At 38.0% G+C, this 14452-nt stretch overlaps 1 long non-coding RNA gene across 9 annotated transcripts in view; it reads right to left on the bottom strand.

Moving 5' to 3' along the window:
- LOC137856885 (uncharacterized) overlaps positions 1–14452 on the bottom strand; it is a 211287-nt gene that overhangs the window by 171920 nt on the left and 24915 nt on the right. For 4 of the 9 annotated variants that reach the window (XR_011096845.1, XR_011096848.1, XR_011096846.1 and 1 more), the window contains exons 1-3: positions 14211–14304; positions 12528–12791; positions 9838–9958 (exon numbers count right to left, since the gene is read on the bottom strand). The exons of 2 other annotated variants lie outside the window; for them this stretch is intronic. This is a non-coding gene — a long non-coding RNA (uncharacterized lncRNA). Of the gene's footprint in view, positions 1–9837; positions 9959–12527; positions 12792–14210; positions 14305–14452 lie in introns of those variants that run through there. 3 more of the 9 variants (XR_011096843.1, XR_011096847.1, XR_011096844.1) reach the window with 2 other exon arrangements.

The raw sequence follows: 14452 nt of genomic DNA, 5'->3' as shown, positions 1-14452 counted from the left end.
CGTTAAGATCCCACAGGGGCATGAGTTGCTGCTTTATATAATGGTGAGTTTGGCTCCTACCTCTCTGCACGGCAGGGATTCTCAGCTCCAGAGAAGTTTACAACTTGGAGGAGCTGTGAGATGTTGCCTCCGGCCATGGGTGTGGCTTTAGTACTGCTATAATTTCCTGGCTCTTCTGTTTCTGTTGTCCATGTCAAGCGTTTTGAAGTGGCACTGTTACTTATTTCTAAGTGCAGTTGCCACTGATGCTGAACAGTGATCCATTGTTCCTATTGTTGCTTCTGCACTCAGTGGTTCATAAAAACAATGGTTAAGATGCAACTTCAGCACAGGGAGTCCCAAAACTGCTGACTGTCAGAAGCTGGGAAAGTATAGAAGCAGGAAGAATCACTCCATACTTGTCCTGTTTCTTAGATTTCATAAACATATTCTGCTGGCTGCTATCAGATACAAGGTACTAGGACCTTTGGTCTGACTGTATTTCTGCCCTTATACTCTTCCTCTGACATTTCCTTGACCAACACTAATAGTCAAGGTCCAGTAATTTCTACAGACAGTGCCAATGTCCTTTCTACTTCTGTTTAAAATCTGCTCTCAAAGTGTGATACTTTGATTTTTCATGTCAATATACTTTCCAGATTGTACTGCGACAACTGAAGTAACCATGCCATAGGAGTGAAGCAATCTTTGCTTAACAACAAAGAAAAACCTGAAATAAATATTGGAACATGCTGATATACTCTGTTTTGGACATAACTACTTAAAAAAAAAAAAAAAAAAGAGAGAGAGAGAGAGAGAGAGAGAGAAGGAAAACCTGTATTCTGTCACCTGGTCCTCATGACAATTTAAAATTGCAACAATATCAAAGAGAATATTTAAAATAGGGGAGAAATATGGAAGATGAGGAGATTTAAATTTCACCAGCTTTTTCCAGCTTTTGATAAAACGTTAAATGGAAGTTTATTTAAGCATTCTTTTTTTCCATTTTGAAATCCTAGTTTCACCAGCTGTTTTATTTTTCCCCAAAGGAAAATGAGATAAATGTTTCAAAAAACATAAGAAAGTGGCATTGTTTTCTACCAACAGAATGCCCCACTTCATTAAGAAATTCTGAATTGAAGTGTTTTTTTATTAAGAAAAAAATCTGAAACTGTATATTAAAAAAGAAAAGATTTTTAAGATTTTTTTCAATGTCCTTACCCTTTACTCATAAAAAGTAAGAGTATGATGTATGTTGGAATAAAATAACTGATTATCACAACTACACAGCAACTCTGAATTTTAAACATGTGACAGGAGCACATAGATTACAAAGCAAAACACAGCTTGCTAAAATGTTCTTTTAATTTTGATGAGAGAAATCAATGCGCACAAGACAATAACGTGCATACCAGAAAACGTAAGGACTATGGGAAAAAGCCTGCATGGTTTCAAAATAAATGTTCTTTAAACTATTTAATAAAACAATTGTTCAACAAATTCTTGCACTTCCGTTAAGTAAAAAGTAATTCCCAAGGGAAACTAAGTTCAATAGGATTAAAAATATTTATGAATTTATGTGCTTTGGACATAAAGAGATATGAGTTTACCAAAGAATAAGTAATTTATCCATATGGAAGAATTCATGGAATGCACTGTATCATTTGTTATCACAATAAAAAAAAATATATATTTGAATATATGTCATATTCAAATTCTTTGTCACAATAATTTCAGTAATATAACAGCAAATTGCAAGTACACAAAAAGTGGACTGAAAATGGCAGCTACCTATTGTATTCATAAACTAGAAAAGAATGCTCTTTACAAATGCAAGTGAAATTAATGACAAACTAAATCTTAAATTTTACTAAAGAAGGAATTCATAAACAGCCCATGCCATTTAAGATTTTTCAAACAATAAACTTTGTAAAAGAGATATTTTCTAAAAGATATTGCAGACCAGATTATATTACTGAAGCTGTCTCTACATCTTTAAACACTTGGAGATGTTTGTTTCTGGCCAACTATTCAAGTCATAGGTCATACCAGAATTTTGCATAAACAATGCTCAAAACAGACTAGAAGAGCAATCATCAAAGGGCTAAATAACAGAAAGAAAGGATAATGATGAAATGTTGATTTGCCTCTGTGTGACAGATTAAGGAACCTGTATAGAGCGGGTGTCACATTTTTTTAGCAATACATGTACCCAAATTTGCTTTTGGCAAACATTGCTTAACTGCTGCTGTTTTTCATGAAGTCAATGAAGACCAAGTTAGATAATGAGCTGGCATGCACTTTTGAAATGTTTACTGTGTTCCTTAAAGTAAGGGGAACATGCTGGTTCTTAAACTAATTTGTTTTTTGTTGTTGGCTTCCCCCATCTCTCCCCTATTACTCTGTTCTCCCCATCTTTGGAATAAACAGAAAATGACTGAATCTTTTGATACTTTTTTTTTTTTTTTACAATTATACAATTGAAGAATCAGTAGTTTCCAAATGGCAAACAACTGAGCCATGTCAAGAGCCATGTTAATCTCATGTGTTTGCTCTATTGTTAACAGCAAAGGAAGGGGGGTGGGGAAGACAAAATAAAATCTGTCTGTCCTGGCCTAAATGCAGGGCATGAACAAGGAGAGTTTCCGCGAACAATGTAGTCTTTTTCTTCTGGTGGGGGGAGGTGAGAGGGAAGATGATGGTAGCAGCACTTTCGTGGAAGGAGAAGCTGCACCCATCTTGCCAGTCAACAGAGCATTCAGAAAGTTTATATGGTGGGAAGAATTTCCCACCCATTGTTAACTAGGAACTTGATTTGAAAATGCAGTTTTTAATTAAAATTGGCACTTCCAAGCTTCATGCTGGCATCCACCATCTTGCTAAACACTGAGCTCATTTGTGGTTCTAGCAGTTTGCAAACGCACTGTCAGAGGTGACAAACCAATTTCCATCCTGCCACCCTTACCCAGTTCTCAGTCCCCATCCTATCATAAGCAAATGGGAAATTTACGCTGCTAAACACAAAGCAAGGACTGTAGGATGTGGCCTCATTTGGCTAGAATACAGAGATCCCAGTCTTTATTACTTTTAAGGCATTATTAACGGACAAGAATTCTTCAGAAATGTTTGGAGGAAAACAGGTCAGTTATTTTCGAGGCTTCTGCATGCTTCACTACCCTCAGATATCCACAACCATGATTATGGCTAGAGATCCCACTGTTTAGCTTAAATTTCATTCTCTTCTAACCTATACTCCCCAGATAGTACGCAAAGGTAGAAATTTTAACACATTAGCACAAGCAATACAAACCTCTGGATATAATAAGATGTAGAATTTGTCTGTTTCATGCAAAAGGACAAAAAAGTTTCCTAGTTTTGTTGATTTAATGAATATATTTGTACTTGCAATGCATTGTGACTTGAAGGGTCTTAAATGAAAAATACACTTAGAGATGTGCTAAAGTAACCAGGAAAATATCTTCACTGAACGGGATATAACACCTTATTATTTAGGACCTTTTTTTCAGAATATTCCTTTGGGGAAAAAAAAAAATAATAATAAAAAATAAATAAATTAGCCTTACATTATCTAAGGTCCTGAAGAAAAAGCTGGAGGGTGATTTTTCAGTGCTTTTTTTATTTGATTAGGATTGGTGCTTTTCATATGTCTAATATTGTTAGTTCACTACAAAGGATTTCACTTTGTCTTACAGTAGAAGCAAAATATTATGCAAATTGAATAAAGGACTTCACAAGACTATCCAGTTCATGTGAATACTAGCTAGCAAAGCAAGCTGTTGCTAGCTTTTGAAAAATCTGTCATCAATTAAGCTCATCAAAAGGAAATTCATAAGCCGATTTAGCAGAAATGCCTCACAAAGCCTGAACACTGTAAGGTACATTCATGCATTCAGCTCAGTTAAAGTTCTATTCATGAATTAAAGTAATTACCAAAGATTCATATATTTGTACTAAAAGCTTGCTGAATGCACAAATCCAGATATAGAAAGAACCTTAAGATTTCTAAATTACTGCAATTTGGAGTCATTTACAGAACGCAACAGGAATAAATCAATGTTCCAAGCCTTCTCACATTATTCTGAGAAATACCATCTTTCAAATACTAGTACAAAAAATGAAAGATATCTAAAACCTACACTCAGTGTCCATTTGCCAATTTACATCTTATGTACCTCTGAAAAAAATGGATCTTTGTTACTGTATTTAGATTATTCCATGGTCTTTATTTAAGCTAGTGGACATGGACTTAAAAGGGTTATACAGAGCATGTGAGTTCCTCAAGCCTTGACACCAAAATAGGTAAGTCAATAAAAGAACATCTGCACAGCAGACTGTATGTTGGTCTCCCAAAATCTTGCTACAGGATGTATCTGTTTTTTTCACAGAGCCCTGTGAAAAAAAAAAGGTGATTCTTTTGTCTCATGATTTGTCTGAACCACGGTTAGCAATCTAGAGAAGTATCTCCAGAAAATTACAGACTTCATTATGGAAATTCTCCCAACACTGCCTGTTAATTTTATTATCAGACTCCAGTTTATTCAGAATTTTGTACATATACATCACTTGACCAGATTTGACTCATCACACATCCCCTGTGTTGAAGATTATTCTGGCTTCTTCCAGTAATGAATTTGTGTTGATTTTGTAAGATCCTGTTCATGACCTTAAAGCTAGTTCATAGGGTGAGACCTTTCATTTTTCTTTGTTTGGCTATTTCTTTCTGCCACTGCTCTTTCATTATTCAACCTCAAGTCTTACAGGAATAGGACTTGGCTGATACTTATTTGCGAAATTCTTTGCCTTCTGATCTCTGGAATTTTGAAACTCTTTACTTCAGAGTGTCTGATTAAGTCTGGATTAGGATTCTGTCTTTAATCTAGCATTCAACAAGTGTTTCAGCTTTGGTCTGAGACACCTTATAAAAACATCACCAAATAAATTCACATTGCATTGGAAGAAATCTCTTGGGGAACAACTGCTACACTCTTTACATTTCTAGATGACACTTACTCAGCAGCTACTGTTCATGTCCTTTTATATATGAACAAAGTGCAATTATTGCCAGAAAAAAAAAAAAAAAAAATCAATGTTGAAATTTAAGGTTGCAAGACTGTGCTAGCTGCTTTAAAACAGTCGTGATTGTACCATTACTCCAAAAAACAAACAGTCCTAAACTTAACTGTGGAGTATTCTGGGCCAATTTTAAAAAGAAATCCAAATATTAAGGTAGAAGTTATGTAGGTGTGAAAGAAGAAATTTCCACCCCACATTGTGCAGATACTACACTTTAGCCGCACAGCTATGATTAATCATAATACTGTTCATCGTTCCAAATCAGACTCAGTGATTTTTATAGACATCTGTTTTCTTTCACATTTACCACATACATAGATGTAGTGTCACTATTACAGAGATTTGACTCATCCAAAAACATCACAAGTCAACCATTAAATCAGTGAGGAATATGCAGCCCATTAGAAGCCATGGAGAATATAAGATCCATTCGGCCTAGGGGAAAATTACTTAAGTTGCCAGGCCATCAAGCTCCTTGCACATTGCCTTGCTGGAGATGAGGTAGTGCTCAGCAAGCAAGCAAGCAGCCACAAAGCTCATGGAAGCTGGTGGACATGACAACTATCTTCTACTCAGCCTAAGCAAAGGAACAAAAAAATATTCCTTTTGTTTAGCAATAAATACAACAATAGAAGCTACAGGCTAAATCACGAATCAGCATGACAAGGCTGGAGGAGGAGCTGGGCCATGCAGCCTGAAGGATCTTCCCCAGAGTCAAATGCAGAAGTGGGAATTGGACTTTGCTTGTTAGAACAACCACTTCTTGTCAGAAGGAAAAAGCATGCAGGAGAGCAAGGAGACAGTCCAGAGATGGGTCCACAGAGGCTAGTGAAGACAGCAGTATGGGCCTCAAAGAAAAGCAGAGCGCTTTTTGGGCACAGTGCTGGCTGCTGGATGACTTGGAACTGAACAAAGAAACACTTGAGGGTGTTCAGAAAAATTTAAACTAATGGAATGTTATTTTAATTAAATAACACTGTATCAAGGACATATCTGACCATTACCACAATCTCCTCCCTGTGGCAGCAACCTGTGGGGTTCATGCAGTGGGTAAGTACTACAACTAAGGGGGAATAATCAAGAGGGTAAGACCAAAAAGGTCTTTCTTGCAAAGTCCACAACATCAGCAGGGCAGAGGTGCATCCCTCCAAATGACCTCTAGTGGGTTGGTTAAAGCACTGTCCAAGGAGCAGTGTTACACAGTTGTACCTTCTGTGACTGAAAACACAGTACAAAGAGGATATTTCAAACCCATGCAGGAGAGGGGAGTGCATGCTCAACACCCAACAGATATTGAAGTAGGCCTCGAGCATTTTAATGTAGGGAAGGAAAAAAAAAAAAAAAAAAAAAAAAAAAAAAAAAAGCCAAAAGATGAGTAGATGACACAGCTGTACAAGTTTCCAAACCACGATATTTAAAGACCAGCCTGCACTCAGGATTTCCCATCAGCCACCAGCACACAAACGAGTGCACCCAGCTGTTCTAATCTAGCAATCAGACTACAGCCAAGCCCTGCTGCAAGCAGGGATGTTACAGCCACCTTGGCCATCATGACAGGGCTGCACTGTGTGAGAGTCAATGATATACATGTAGCTAGTGGAACTGCTGGTCCAGTCTCCACACTGCCAGCAATTCTCTTCTGCCATAAGAGAGAGCATGGACTCCAAGGACCAGCTACCAAAGACACAGAGAATTCATGCTTGGCTACCCATGCCATCTTTCTCCTCCCCCTGAAACCTCTCCATATCATACTTTTTGACCCAAAACTGTTCTTACAGCTTAGAGCAGGAACAGACACCAAGTATAAGTCTCTGACTGTGACTGCTCGACTAAGTTAAAAACTGAATTTGAGGTGGGAAATCCACCTTCAAAATACCCTCCTCTCCAGAGACAGAATGGAGTTATTACTGGTTCTTAACTGCACTTAGCAAGAGTCGGATACCAGTGTAAATCCCACTTTGGGGCATCATATGCCCCACATCTTTCTGTGAGCCTAGCTTTTACTTTTCAGTTGGTGCTTGATGCAACTGAATGACTCTCAGTGACTTCACTAGGTTTAGATCAGACATTTAACGGAAATTTCAAAATGGAGAATGATTGACTAATGATTGTAGAATTTATCAAATAATTTTATGAGGGAACGCACATCTGCAGCCTGCTGCATACCAAAATGGACAACTGAGGTGCTTCAAAGTATCAAAGTAACTTCCAGCTCCAAACCACTATTTTATCTCTGAATTTATCTCTCTTGACCCACATTACAGAAAGCAAGCTTGAATTCCTTTTCTTTGCCTTCTCCTACTGATTTTTCTCTGAATTTCTCTAGTGTACATCCTATGCTATGATATTTCTCTCTTCCCAGTAAGTGCAGAAAGCTGGATACCTAATTTTAAGTTATCTGTGTGATGTTTTAGTACCATAAGTTTCTTTCCAAATGAGTAAGGTTAATGTACTTATATTTATACAAAAGTATTAATTTTTAAAAATACTTATTTGACATTTAAGCTGTGTGCAATTGTTGGCAGACTACTAATATAATATAGAGACTAGATTTGCAGAACACTGGTTCCTCCTGCAAATTTCGTAAGAAATATCTCATATTGAGCATATTAAAATAACTCTGAACATCTTCTAAAAGCTTAGCTCTTGTGAAGGAAGGACAAAACAGATTGGAGTAACTAAAGAGCAAAGAGAAGGCGAGTAATTTGTGCTAAGACAGTCAGGAAATCATAAGCCTAGAAAGAGCATGCAGAAAACTGGCTGTGCTCTGCCACAACTACTGAACAATACTCCACTGCACAGCTTTTTAAATAGCTTTTAACATTTAGCCATTTTAAAACATGTAATTGTGCTGTAGATACTGATTTCCTCAGATCCAAGTATAATTATTCTTCTCAATATTTGGTCCATCTCTATTGTACACTCTTAAGACAGCTACAAAATATTGCTAATATTTTTGAGTTAATAGTGTGTTTAGAAGGTCATGTCAGGTTATTGCTGGGAGGATTAAAAGATTTTCTTTCCTCCAGAGCCCTTTGTTATAAGAAACCAAGGAAATTTAAAACAGGATTTATTCCTTCGAACCGGGACAAACCAACAGAGTACTGTGGCAAGAGCATAAAGTAAGAACACTCTGGGCCAGGAAATTTACAAAGAAAGCTTTCTCCAAACACAACAGTTAAGCTGAAGTTTTAAAACTCTTAATGGTTCTACGTTAAGGGCAGCAAAAGGCAACTAGCTTTGCAGTCATTCACACTTATAATTCCTCTTTCAAAAGATATTGGTACAATATCTGGTAACTTGTTGGTTGTCACTAGCACAGGTAAACATTTCTGGCACATATATGCTCCATTTTGTGGTTTTCAACCTTTACTCAAGCCTTAATGGCTGCTCCCAATGTCAACATCAGGAAGATGAACTAGTGATGAGCATCAGCAATGACTGCAAGGTGGCAGAAACAGGAAAACAGGAAAAACAGAGAAAAACAGAAACAGGAAAAACAGAGAAAAAAGAAAAATGGAAACCCAGTAAAGTTTGGTCTCAGATGTCAAACCAAATCTTCTGACAGATATAATAAATCTTCTCAGTGGATGTTACTAAGATACAAAGGATACTCAAGCCTTAGGTTCCTGCCTGTGGGAAGTTTTAAGTCGGGTCTGCATCTTTATGTAAGTGTTGCTATTGTGTTAGTCGACTATTTATATAGAATAAAGATGAGATCAGGGTGAATGGTATGTCAAGTCAAGCAGACGTGCCCTCTGACTTAGTTTAAAATTGGAATGGAACAGCCTTATGAAGTGATTGTGGATGCCCTAAAATTCATTGCTTGTAATGCAATTTGTTTGGAATACATCAAAACCAGCAAATCCTACCCCTATGAAGGTATTAAATATCATGGTGCTTTCTGTCCTTAATCTTTCAGACTGATCCCTTGAATACACACAGTTTAGACTTTGCTTTCTGCATGCACCCAGTCATGGAAAAACATATCTACTTAGATTTTAAAGGTCATTAAGGTGACCTTAGCGTTAATTTCTAAATGTTACATCAAAATGGCTTTTTGTGCAACTGAAAGCAACAGCATTGATCACGTGCTTACATTCTGCTGGAGCTGGGCCTATAAATATTCTGACTATTTCCAAATGAATGCCGAAAAAGAACTGATGCAACAGCACCAACAGAAATATTTATATGCATTTTAAAAAGATTTCACCAACAGGTGGCTTTCATCTACTACACAATATTGCTAGCTTAGCTACTGCAGCATTGTCAGCAGATGTTTTTAGGCATCATCAATAGGATTACTCTAGAATTTACTCATCATAAATCAGCATACTGCAATGTCCTTTCTGATGGGTAGTTAATATATCCTGCTTCCACCAGACCATCCATATAATAGTTCACGTGAGGATGACTGAGCTCACTTCTATTTGGAATGACAGCTTGATGCAGCATTTCAAGGCTTAGCCTAACTTGCCCTCACTTGAGGTCAGGCAGTAACCATTCCCAGAAAACATGTTTGTTAGATGTGACTGAAAACAGTTTAGCACTTGCATTAAAGTAATAATTAAACATGAACAGTGTGCCTTGATGTTGTTTAAATGAATGACACATTCCATGCCCAGAGGAGTTTTCAGCTCAGTTCTGTGACAGGCAAAACATAATAATTGATCCAAGAAGAAATTTATGAAAAGAGTACCAAGAGGTTAAGTAGGCTATCATTCTGTTTGAACCATATTTTATGGTGTTACTCATACAATATACCTCGTCAAAGAAGGTGGAGCTCAGTCTAATCCAACACGCCTCCACTAAAACAGCTGGCAAAAAAATGTCAGATGGTCTTGTTAGCAGCTTCCTCTTGAGAGCTGTTATATAATCACAAGGGCTGTGAACAAGAAAGAGAAAAGGATTTGGAAAATAACTAAGTGTAAATTTAAAGGAAAAAAATATTTATATACTTCTACCTATGTACTTCTAACCTGGACAGAAAAAGGAAACCTGACTTTCCCCTCAGTTATATAAACCCTAATTTAAAATAGCTTTTCACAGCAGATATTTTTTTCACAGTTTATATCAGCTCGACATTTCCCAGAAACTTAGAGCAATTGATATTGTTGACATCTCTACCCAGAAGTTTCTCTTCTCACTCTAAATCATAATGCTGAGTGGAGAACCCTAAGCCAAGTGACTCTGGACACCCTCCCATCCCAACACCATGGTCCACCGCCACACACACACACGAAATCTGGGAAGAAAGTGAGCACTTAGAGAAATCTAACTTTTATCTAACATTTACTTGAGTGCCTAGGAGGAATTGTCTTCTTTTCTATAGAAGCTGGAAGCAGCTGTAAAGATGGTGCAGGAAGGGGCACATTAGAATGTCCAATTAGGAAACCAAAGTGCACTTTGCATTTTGTGGCTCTTAAAATGTGGAGGAGAAAGGAGGAGATGGAGCTGGTCACCCGTGTTCACTGACCAGGTCCCAGTGCCTCATTGTATGGGTTCAACCAAAGGGAGGTGGCTGAGGTTCAGCAGATGCAAACAGCCAGGACAGATCCCACTGAGTGCCCACTACCAGGTATACTCAGAACTAGCTTCCTCACTCTTAACAGTGCTTCCAGATGAGGTTCCTCATTAAGCACAGAGTCTAAGCATTTAATTCAGAAGTGAAGGCTGTACTAGAAGGGCTACATTCAGCACCATAAAATATAATTATTTTGCATCTAAGCTAGATTTGAAAAGGCACATGGCCAATTGGCAGCTCTGCCTTTTACCTGGCCTGGAGCTAGGGGCCTGTGCAGTGCAAAGGGAGAATATTTCTGGTGGACAAGAGGTGGATCAGCTTCAGACAGCTGATGAGGTTACTGTGCCTGAGTGTCCCCCTCACCCTCCCTGCACTGATATTTGAGCTGTTTGTAAACCAGCTGCTGAACCACTGGAGTTATTTAGCACTTCACGGGTGGGGTAAACAGCTAGAGGTGATAACCACATTAGCTGTCTCAAGCTGGCAGCAACACATAAATCAATCAGAGGCCTCAGGCACACTGAAATGGGATGCGCAGACAGCAGCAGACTAAGCAGAAGGCTGTTTAAGCTAGTCAGTGGGAAACACAGAGACAAGTGCAATATAAGATCACACATACAAAGACACTTAACTGTCTCAGCTTTGGTTCCATGCCCTTCCTCCACCAAGAGATTTTAGTCTAGCAGCAAGTCAGGCCCCCACACTACCATAAGGAGTTTCCACTGGTCTGCCCACCTCCCATACAAATACATCTTTTTTCCTTAAACAAACAAACAAACAAACTATTCCAGTATTCCAAATTCAAGATGCCTATTTGTCTCAACTGAGAAACTGAGAGAGACCTAGCTCTCCTTACTCTGTGGTAAATGTTCTAAAACACATTTTCTATAGATCATTCTTTTTCTTCCCTTCTGAATACTGATCAGGAAAATAAAACAGGAGCAATCACAGAAGGGTGCCAAACACAAAATCCCCAACCCTGGCTAGTGTTTCAGCATCCTCCTGCGTAGAAGATTTTTTAATCCACCAAAACAGGCAAAAGTTCTGAACCCAAATCTCCTGTCAGAAAGGTAAGAACCTTAATGAATGGTTCATTCAATATCAGAAAACGGGTCTTTTTTCTCATAAAATTTTGCATAACATGAGATATTTTCTGCACACACTTTTTGCAATAACCATAAGTGGGACGGGAAAGAAGGGGGGTGAGAACACCTTTCTATCAGTTTTAAGCGGTGGGCTACAGATCCAGGGCTTATCGCGGTCAGGACTCAGGCAGGTAGCACAAACTCAAAAAAAAACAGACCAATGGGTCCCATAGGAATTTCACTAGCAGAAACTGACCTGGAGGGAATTAGCACAGGGGGAGAGAAGGTAGGTGGAAGGAATACCAGTGACACCTAGAGACATCCTTAAGCACTAAAGAGGCATTTAAACATAACTTCTCCTATCCATCTAGCACACTAGCTCTGGTAGTTCAATTGCCTGTATGGAGAATTTTGCTATGCTGCCAGAAAGCTGTGTATCTATAGAAACAGGTGGAGAACTTCAGCCACCACCTTTTCTGCACTGAGTGCTTAGTTTCTTGGAATAATTGCAGCAGCTGCAATGGGCAAAGAAGCAAAAGTATCATGACTGATCATACATTCTTTTCATACAGTTGTAGAGCACTTCCCCTCTTCATTATGCTCAGCACTGGCAGGTAATGTAACTTCCCTCTAGAACCGTGTGCACTGTGTATACTGGTTGAGTCCAACGTTAACCTACAGATTCATTCTAAGTAAAAACACATTAAAGAGGAGTGTACTTAAAAATAGAGCTATAATCATGTACTGTACTCAGTGTGCTTAAATAGTGCACGTAATATAGTTCAGTGCAATAACCACTCGGTACTCAGGTTTCTAACACGAAGGAAGATATAGAATGGAATTACATTTCAGCCTGGAACTAATTCTGGAGTACTGCCAGTCCCATGCGATCTATAAAAATTCCTGTGTCAAAATGATGTGTCCCGTTGTCTTGATGCCTTGATCAAGGTTTCTGAGTTTTTCATTTCTCTGATATCTTCCATATTTACAAACTTGCACTGAACATATGTTAATCGAGCTGCATCTCAGGTATCTACTCATTTGCAATTTTTTCATAAGCAAATGCCATCCTTGTTTAGCTAGTGGTCTTCTGTATAAGTTGAAGTTCTCTGAAAGAGTAGTGAAAATGCAAACGTTATTGCAAAAATTCCCCTTTTGCTTGCAACCCCTTTACCATCATCTGATACCATCTTACCAAATTACATCAATTACATGCAATTCACTGATGAATGGAATGCAATAAAGTAAAAGGAATATGTAGCCTCTTTTTAATAATCCTAAAGTTCTCAACAACCATAAAGGTCTTCAGAAATTAAATTAGCATCCCCTTGTTTTACACTTAAGCTTCTGGGTTTTCACTCATTTTTCCCATATGAACTGAACTAAAGTAATTGATTTCTGGTGTTATTCAAGAATATTTTTTTTTATTTATTTTTCAGTTTCCTTCAGTTATTTGTATGGGATAATCAAAATGACAGTATGCCAGAGGGTATGGAATAATCATAGCATTCATAAGTGCCCTGTATTTTTACAAAGTCTCACAAGATCTTCTGAAAAGGCACTGAAAGAATGAGAAAAACTAATCTACACTATAACGTAGTAAACCTTCTTAAGTTTATTAAGTAACCTCTGTGCTTCTGGTGGAATATGGCTCCTACTTCCTTCAGGTGTAAGCTCTAGCCAGCAGATGGTAGGTGCTCTTGGTTAGAAAAGCAGCAAAGTGCACCTGACAAAGGAGGAATCTTAGGAGAGGATGTGCGCAATGGCATATCTGTTTTCCCCTGACTGGTGCACCAGCCAGTGGAGGATTTGATCCAGGAAGATAGGAATGCATGGTTAGAGACCTCCAGTTGTTAGAGACTGAATACAAATGAGGGATATGATTTCTGAAGCCAAATTCCTATTAAAAACAATAGAAATTTGGGTGTACAAATCCCTTAGTCTCTGTCCAGCCAAAGCAATTCCTCTCCCCCCGGCCTCTAGCTGCTACCCATTGGTTAGCACTGCTGGTACAATTTTTTAGAAGGATTTGTAGCACAAAGAGAGAGACTTATTAAAAACAGAAAAGAATGTGTTGTGCCTCTGTAGCCAGAATCATAGTTTAAAAATCTGTGGGCCGGATTTTCCTGAATGCTCAAAAGATACAAAACAGTTATAAACCCATATAAACCACTTAAGCCCAAGTATATGGCTGTTTTTCATCTCCAGTGATTCACAGAAGGTATGTTTACTACTGCAACTGGCACAGCAAACTTCCAGAAGAGACAAATAAAATCATGTTTTCTTTTTTTTTTTTTTTTTTAAACACTGTTTTCCATTATTTATCGGTTCAGAGTCTATGATTCACTTTAGGATAACTTAATCTTATATGGGGCTATAAAAATGAAATATTTTCACATTATTTTATGATGATTCTCTTTTGCTATAAATAGGCACAGAACTAGCAGGCCAGCACTCTCAAAATCCCTCTTGTGTTTTCCCATTTCACTCTATAGCTAGATTGACTAAAATACAAGGAGGATAGTTACCTTCTTTTGAGCTAAAAAGGTGAAATTCTTGTCTCTGTTCAAGCTGAATTTCACCCCAGGAGGACCAGCAGCTCAGTGCATGTTTGTGACCAGATCCTGAACTATTTGTACAACCGGCTCTTCTATTAGTTTCTATTTAAGTAATGTGACTTCAGTTAGATATTTGTGCATTTGCCAGGAATGAAGGGGGGAAAATAAAGCAGTCTTTTAAAAACTTTCTCATAGTGTTTGGAGGACAAATC

This window comes from Anas acuta, chromosome 5 (assembly GCF_963932015.1).
Source record: "Anas acuta chromosome 5, bAnaAcu1.1, whole genome shotgun sequence".
Taxonomy (NCBI): Eukaryota; Metazoa; Chordata; class Aves; order Anseriformes; family Anatidae; genus Anas; species Anas acuta.
The sequence above is the reverse complement of the archived record's forward strand: the minus strand, read 5'-3'. Positions and strand labels throughout refer to the sequence as shown.